This window comes from Ostrea edulis, chromosome 1 (assembly GCF_947568905.1).
Source record: "Ostrea edulis chromosome 1, xbOstEdul1.1, whole genome shotgun sequence".
Classification (NCBI taxonomy): domain Eukaryota; kingdom Metazoa; phylum Mollusca; class Bivalvia; order Ostreida; family Ostreidae; genus Ostrea; species Ostrea edulis.
The window spans coordinates 17,073,173-17,081,781 of NC_079164.1; positions in this window are offsets into that span (position 1 = coordinate 17,073,173).

The following is an 8,609-nucleotide window of genomic DNA, read 5'->3' on the forward strand; positions in this document are numbered from 1 at the left end:
CAAAATTTCCGCGAAGAACAAGGTACGGTTGTATACATAAAAAGGCCCAAAAAATTTCTCTCTATAAAATGTGTCTGGAATTAACCTTAATCAGCGTTTTAAGAAAGTAAAATAAATGCCAGGTATACTATATCAACAAAATCAGAATGATAGTCCTAAATGGATAGCATTATGACATCATGAATAAGACATTTCCCGCCCTTTTCTCAAAATAAGCCTGAAAACTGTCAAATGTCATACAAATTATTGCTCAGGAAAAGATGTGCGCATTTGTCGAGCAAAATGAAAATGATATATATTGTGTATTATTTTGAGATGAAAAACATGTTTCAATATGAATTTGCTCGACGCATGCGCTGTATGTTTTCTAAAAGGAAAACCACCTGAATTTGTGGATATTTTCATTGAAAATAGCATTTTTGCAATTTTATGCCAACTTCAAGCTCTCGTCATATGACACAAATCATTTTGCTGATCAAACTGAGTGAATTTTGGGTTTACTAAACTATTCCTTAATTGAATGCAAGGATTTGAGCTCCAAGTGAAATCATCAATATTTTGGGCCAGATGACTGTAGAAACTGTACCTACTTCTTTAACATTCAGTGAATTAATCTTTCATATTGATAAAACAACACATTGAGGGATATTAAGATTTGTTTTTCCGCGAATTAAACCGACTGTGATTTGTTGCTAAAGGACCGCGATATTAACCTGCTATACAGTACACAATAAGTAATGTGCACACAGGATTCGGAAACAAGTTGTAGCAACTTATATTAAATAAATCCGTTTCCTTGAAGTATCTTTGAATGATAAATGTACATTTGCCCTTGTTGCATGACAAAGATGAAAAAGTAAAGAAAAATGAAAGAAAAAAATTTAACAAGTAAATTAATAAACATTTGAAGAGATGTTATAACACAAGTTCATAAACTACATATTCACAATATAAATAACGGTAAGAAAGTACTGAATATACAATAACTTCCAAACAAAATTAGTAAAGATTTTGGAAGTATAGCAATACGATAAAATACATCCATGCTGGCCCGATACTGAGATGTCTACACACATTGATCAGCTTATACCTGAATTACGATAGATTTCAGATGTATACCTTGGGGTCAGGTGGGGTATGGAAATAAAGGAAGTGGTAGTGACCGTTACTGGGAAAATTTTGGTCTGCGTGTGGTAACACCATGTTATGAACATCTCTGTCAACAAAACTTAAGAGAAAATGCAAATAAACAACAGATATGTACACAGGAGAATAGAATTGTAGAACATTATTAATGATATGGGTGCAAAATATTGTGGTAAGGGTAAAATATTACTTAAACTTTATACTTGATAATTAACACTTGCTAATGGAATAGAGGTATTCATCACTAGAAGCAATGGCAGTATGATATAGTTATATAAATGTTTGTATGGATAAATTAACAAAGAACATGATTTGTCGGACATTATAAGCTGGTATGAATAGTGCATTATACGTGCTAGGCAGTGCACGATTTATAAATAACCACAGTGACATATGTAGAGCCACTCTCGTTCATCATGTGACCAGGTCCGACTCCTCCGGATCCCGTAAGTCTTATCCCCATTGTTACGGACGCTGATCTTACCATTTGATGTCCATGCCTGCTTTAAGTTGTGTTCTCGACAGAGCTGCCTACACAGGTAGAGAAGACGGTCACGATATTTGGTAAGATCTTCATTAATTGCAATGTGCTTAGTTTCAGTTTTCTTACGCAGATTCTTTGCATCCTTCATCAATGAAAAATTCACATCAGTAGAGCGAAGTCTGACAATAATTTGTCTCAGTGAATTCCTTTGTTTCCGAGGATCGCCAACGCGGTGGGACTCGATATCGGTGGGTGCAAGTGGAACTCCCGCGGATGATGCAACTTCACGAAGTTCTTAAGTAGTTGATTCGTCGGGTGATTCAGGTATTCCGGAAACTCGGATGAAAGGTCGACGGCCGTACTGTTCTAATTCGTTTACCTGCAGATGTAGGTCTCCGTTCTCGTTACGCAGTTGGGTCATCTCTGTCCGTATAGGTTCCACCATCTCCTGAATTATTCCCTGAATCTCCTCTCTGATGGAAAGTCTAACAGATAGCGCATCAGCAATTTTCTGCAAATCATCGCCTGATATTGTAAGATGATGAGGATTGAATATATATGGTGCTAGGTAACCAAACCGTGGGGGTTGGTGTTGCATCATATGCATTGGCGAGGTTTTGAAGTCCGGGGTAGAACTAAAAACCGGAGCTCCGAGTTGGTTGAACGTACCGTATCTCCATACCAGAATTGTTCAGAGATCCCTCAAGAGTTTTTTTTACTTGCAATATCAGACTATGTAAACGAAAGATCACATTTGTTCTTATCACACATACTACACAGGGTACAGACGTGGGGATAATGTTTAACTTCGGTAATGAGTAGTGGTTTTTTTTTTATATCAGTCTTTAATTTCAAAATACATTAATATTTCGGGGTAAAGTCTCCGCAGAGACCCCCTTATAATCTTTACCTAGGGTGCCAGGGGCCCCCTGGATTAGACGTATACATGTATAGGCATAGGCATACATATACATATATATAAATTTATACATCTACATATACAAACACAAACATATATACATACTTATACAAACACACACATATATAATATATGCATCTGTTCTATAACAAAATTCATTAACATGTTATAGCAAAAAAGGTTGTTATTTTTACGAAGAAAAAACCCCAACAACACAACAATATATGTATATAAAGAACCTGAAACTGCCATATGAGGGGTTAACCAATTCAAAAGTTCATATCACAACCCCTATGGCAGCACTACAGGAGGACAGGACCCCTCCTCATAGTGGGAACTTCTTGCAAAGTACCAGTAAAACAAAAGGTTTATTACAAAATTTTATTTGATATATAAATATAGTTGATTGTAATCAATTTAAATTGTTCAAAATAACTCACATCGAAAACAATATTAAAAATGTGCATATACGGATATTTTTTAGAGGTTTCATATTAGAAAAAGTCATACCTGCAAAGGTGTATAAATTACAATTTGTATTTAATTGCTTTCATAACCTTAGCATAATTTTTATCCTGAATTTTTGTGTACACTTCTGTATAAAAATTCAATTTACTTTTTATGTGATTACATATTTCTTGAGGCTTTTCGTCTTTGTTATCCAGTCTACAGTACATTTTATACTTGTATATTTTACAGGCAATAAGAGATATTATGCTATTCAAAAAGAGTGTCTTTTCATTGTTTTCATAGTAAAATCTTATCACCATTGTTTTCCATGATATATCAAATTTTAAAACTTGTTTAACAATGCCCCGTATATGAGAAACATTTTTACATTTTAAGATAAGATGTTCATTGTTTTCTTTAAAGTCTCTGCAAAAGACACAAAAATCATTTTCTACTGTTTTCCATTTCTTCAGCAATTCTCTGTTACACAATAGGTTATTTAACAATTTATAATCAAATTCTGATATACTTCTGTCTCTTATGGATAAGATTTTTTGTTCATAATAAGTAATGAGTAGTGTTGGTATAAAGCTCACATACCTCGATCGAAAACAAAGAAAACTTCCAAAAAAAACTTCAATATCACAATTGTTCTTTTAACCTGTTTATGTAGTTTTAACTTTTATGTCCGTGGGATGGGACGTTAAAGGAACCCCCTTGGCACGCAAAAGATCGTTCCCCTGATGTTTGAAAAATAGTAGGCTCCCTGAGGGCCGTCAGGAAAACTCAAACAATCACACCCACATAATTCAATTAGTTGGCCGCCGTAAAATGGTTGAAATATTGCCAAAACGGCGTAAAACTTCAATCAATCAATCAATCATAACTCCAATAAGCAATACAAAATAGAAAGTTGGGCAAACACGGACCCCTGGATATACCAGAGGTGGTATCATACGCCTAGAAGTAAGCATCTTATATGATAGACCCCGTATATATTACATTGTACCTCTACTTAAGAAGTACAATACCTACAAAGCTATTTAAACAAGATTGCTACACATAGCCATTATCCCCCACAGCCGCAATTATTTTAAGCGCAACAGTCCCATAACTCCTACAAAATTTGTCGAATCGATATGACGTTGCAATATGATCAACATATGGTGACAAAATTTGAACAAAATCCGTTGATCGGTTTCGGAGGAGTTGCGTCCAAATTTGTTCCTATAGTGTAGCCTATACAAATTCAACAAAATCACATTACGCCTGTACAATTTGTCGAATCAGAATGGTGGTGAAATATGATCAACTACATATGGTGACTAAAAATCCGACAAAATTTGAACAAAATCTGTTGAACGGTTTCGGTCCACTAAGTCAAGCGGGACGGATACCAGTATTTCTATGCCCCCTTCCGCGTTGCAGTGGGGGACAAAAAAAAATCAATTTGACCCAGATTAAATGGTTGATTGGTTATATATTGTTTAACGTCTCTCGAGAATTTTTCACTCTGTATAGGGCTGTAAAATTAAGCCCTTCCTTCGGCGCTTAAGGCCTTTGAACAGGGAGGAATCTTTATAACGCCACACCTGCTGTGACACGGGGCCTCGATTTTTGTGGTCTTTTATCCGAAGGATCCGTAGTGTTCTTTTACGACAAGCAAGGGGTACTGAGGACCTGTTCTAACCCGGATCCCCACGGGACAGAATTAAATGAACTGAACATATGAACCTGGTCTGGCAGTATTTATATGTAAGAAATTTTAAGTCTTTATCTTTTAGTATGGTATATCAATGAACTCACCTTTGAAGTGGACTGCGGATTGCACAGTGGTTTATATTGGTTGCTGTCATATGCATCCATGTTAAACATTCTATCTAGATGTAGATGACTAAAAGACAATTTTAGCATTTACCGCGAACTTTAATTAGAGTTATTTATTTTCGATAGCAGCGGGGTCTTGACGGCATTTGTTTTTTTACTTATAAGAATTTCGAAATGATCACATTTTTTACAATTACAAATTCACGAAATTTACCATTTTTCTGGAAATATGTAGTGTTTTGTTAATTTTAGAGCTTAGTGTTATTTACATCCGGTAATATTAAAGTCCCCTATCATGTTAAAGTCTTCTATCATTGAACGATATTGGTTCCACGAAGAAATAAACACTCAGATTTATTACAAATCATTGTTTTGTTTTATATCTATGTTTCCTAGGCCATACATAGCAAATGCTGGGTCGAATCCTTTACAAGTTTGATAGAGGCCTTCCTGCTCTACATCACTATGTATTTTTTTTTTTACACGTGCGGTTGTACAGAAGATTTTTGAAAAAAGTGTTAGCCCTGCCCCTCAAGCCCCAAGGGTAGAGCAGTCCTGAAATTTACCATTTATGTTCCTCCTGATGCTTCATATCGAATGTGAAAACAATTGGAATAGTCGTTATCAAGAAGTTAAAATTGTTCAATTGTTAACGACGGACGCAGACTAATTGCAATAGGTCACCTGAGTGACTGAGGTGACCTAACAACATATGTCGATTCGATATATTCCTATGAACTTGAAATAAAAGACACCACAGGGTCCTCCATATTTGCTTTGTACTTCAATATTTTATTCAAAATAAATGTTAACGGAATACCAACAACCCAATTAAATGGCAATCGTCAACTTCCCATATTTATGTAGTGATATTCCGTTATCACCGGTATATGGTGTGTATGGCTCTCAACTCGATACACAAGAGTTTGTTCTGCGTATGATCAGTTTTTAAAACGGGCAGGCTATTGACAAACAAGTCGATGTTACAGGGGTTTTAACAGTCTCGTTTAAGGTTGATAGATCCTCATGTGATGTCATAGGTTTTTGCAAAAATCGTTATTATGCCCTCCTTCAAAGAAGAGGGGCATATTGCATTGCACCTGTCGGTCGGTAGACCACATATTGCCCGCTCAATATCTTGAGAACCATTCACTTTATCGTAATGATATTTCATATGTGGGTTGGTTATGAGTAGAAGAGGACCCCAATTGTTTTTCATATCAGAGGTCAAGGGTCAATCTACTCTGGACATAGGAATATACTGTCCGCTCAATATCTTGCGAACACATTGCTTGACAGACATCAAACGTGGTACACTGGTACATATTCAGGAGAAGATGACCTCTATTTATTTTGAGGTCAAAGGTCAAACTAGACATTGGAATATAATGTCAGCTCAATATCTTAAGAACCCTTTGCTTGTCAAACATCAAATTTGGTACACTGGTACATCTTCAAGATGACCCCCTACTGTATTTGAGGTCACATGGTCAAAGTGGACATATGAATATACTGTCTGCTAAATACCTTGAGAATTTGCTTGACAGATATCAAACTTGTTACATTGGTACATCTTCAGGTAAAGATGACCCCTATTGATTTTGAGGTCACATGGTCAAAGGTCAAACTGGCAATAGGAATATACAGTCCATTCAATATCTTGAGAACCCTTTGCTTGACAGACATCAAACTTAGTACACTGCTACATCTTCAGGAGAAGATGACCCCTATTGATTTTGAGGTCACATGGTCAAGGGTCAAACTGGAGATAGTAATATATTGTCTCCTATATTTTAAGAATTATGTGCTTGATTGACACCAAACTTGGCACATTGGTACAACATAAGGAGTACATGATCCCTATTGATTTTAGGTCACATGGTCAATCCACTCTTGACTTTACTCAATATTTTGAATTGATGATACTACCATCAATTAAATGATGCGTGTGTATAACTCTTTTCAGTTCTGCATCAGGGGACATATTGTTTTACAGACATATCTTGTTAAATTAAACTTTTCACATGATAGAAAAATATCTTTCTGAGGAATTTTAGTCACTGCATAAAAAAAAGAAATTGGTATTCTATTGATACTGAAAAAGTTTATACTATCATAGCTAATCAATTCTTTATAATAAAAAAAATTGTCAAGGGCAATAACTGCTATGTTGGTATTTCCTCTACTGCATGTCTATTATACATGATTTTCCTAATATCCACAATTAATATGTACATATTTATGAATTAACAGTTTACTTTAAACTGTTGGCATTTGTCATTTCAACAAGCTTTTATTTATTTTAATTATTCTGTATAACGAAAATGTGTGATTTTCTGATGTTAACATGAAAGGTGAAGATAACGAACAGTGATCAATCTCATAACTCCTACAAGTAATACAAAATAGATAGTTTGGCAAACACGGACCCCTGGACACACCAGAGGTGGATCAGGTGCCTAGGAGGAGTAAGCATCCCCTGTCGACCGGTCACACCCGCCGTAAGCCCTATACCCTGTATAGCCATATATTTCCGTTTCTGTATGTCTGACATCTTTAAAAATGTGGGCACCATACACATTTTCTCTGATTATTGATTAAATTAAACTATATTGAATATTAAATGCGAATTAATAGTTTATGCACTTTGAACCATTAATACTGATTTCACTCATATGCAGACGACACCAATACCGATACCAATCAAGATATAGGGCTCACGGCCGGTGATTGATTGATTATTTTACGTCCCGTCGAGAATTGTTCACTCATATTGAGACGTCGGGTGTGAGCGGTCGACAAGGAATGCTTACTCTTCCTAGGCCATTGATCCCACCTCTGGTACACAATGTATTTCCAGGGGTCTGTGTTTGCCCAACTTCCTTGTGGGAGTTATGGTATTGATCACTGTACGTTATCTTCACCTTTCATGATGTTTTTGCTATATTAAATTATATTGTGCAAGATTATCTAAATTTACCACGGACATACATGTACATTATAATTGAATACTGTAAAAAGTATACACTTCCGCGTATTGTTCTTTCTGCCATTTTCCTTGCAAACCATACGCACTACGCAGTGTCAGTACCATTAACTATGGAAATATGGGGGAAATTTACATGAAATTTTCAGATTTGTAATCGTGTACTTAATGTAAATAACCCTTACGCGTAAATTTACACGTTTACATGATAATATTAAAACTTTATTGAAGGAGTTTTATAAAATATTAACCATACTTAAGATGGTGGGTACCACATTCAATGCGGTACTGCTGCTGAACTGGAACTTAGAACGTATAGGATCGAAGATGACCTTAAAGGGGCATCGACGTGATTTGAGCTGAAAATTTTCAAATTTTATTTTTCCATACTTATCGTTTACAATGCTTAACAAAAGTATTTCTAAAGGTCAACCAAAATTTGAACATCAGTTGTTGAGTTATAAGTGAGATACAGCACTCGCAATTCTTTATTATGTACACGTAAACAAGGCTCGTGTCGTGCATTTGTTTATATTAGACTGTTTAATAGAAAATAGCGTGTTTAATTGAAAATGAGATGTTCCAAACACTGGAAAATATTTAATTGTGTTAAGAATTCACTTATAAATTAAAAAATCGGTTTTAAAGGAAATGTTTACTAGCTTATTCAACCTACATGTATGTAAACAAAAACATGGCACAGGCCTTGTGTACATAGCAAGGACTTGTGGCCTCTGTATCTCCCAAGTACCTTAACTACTGATATTCAGATGTTTGCTAATTATTAATAATACCTT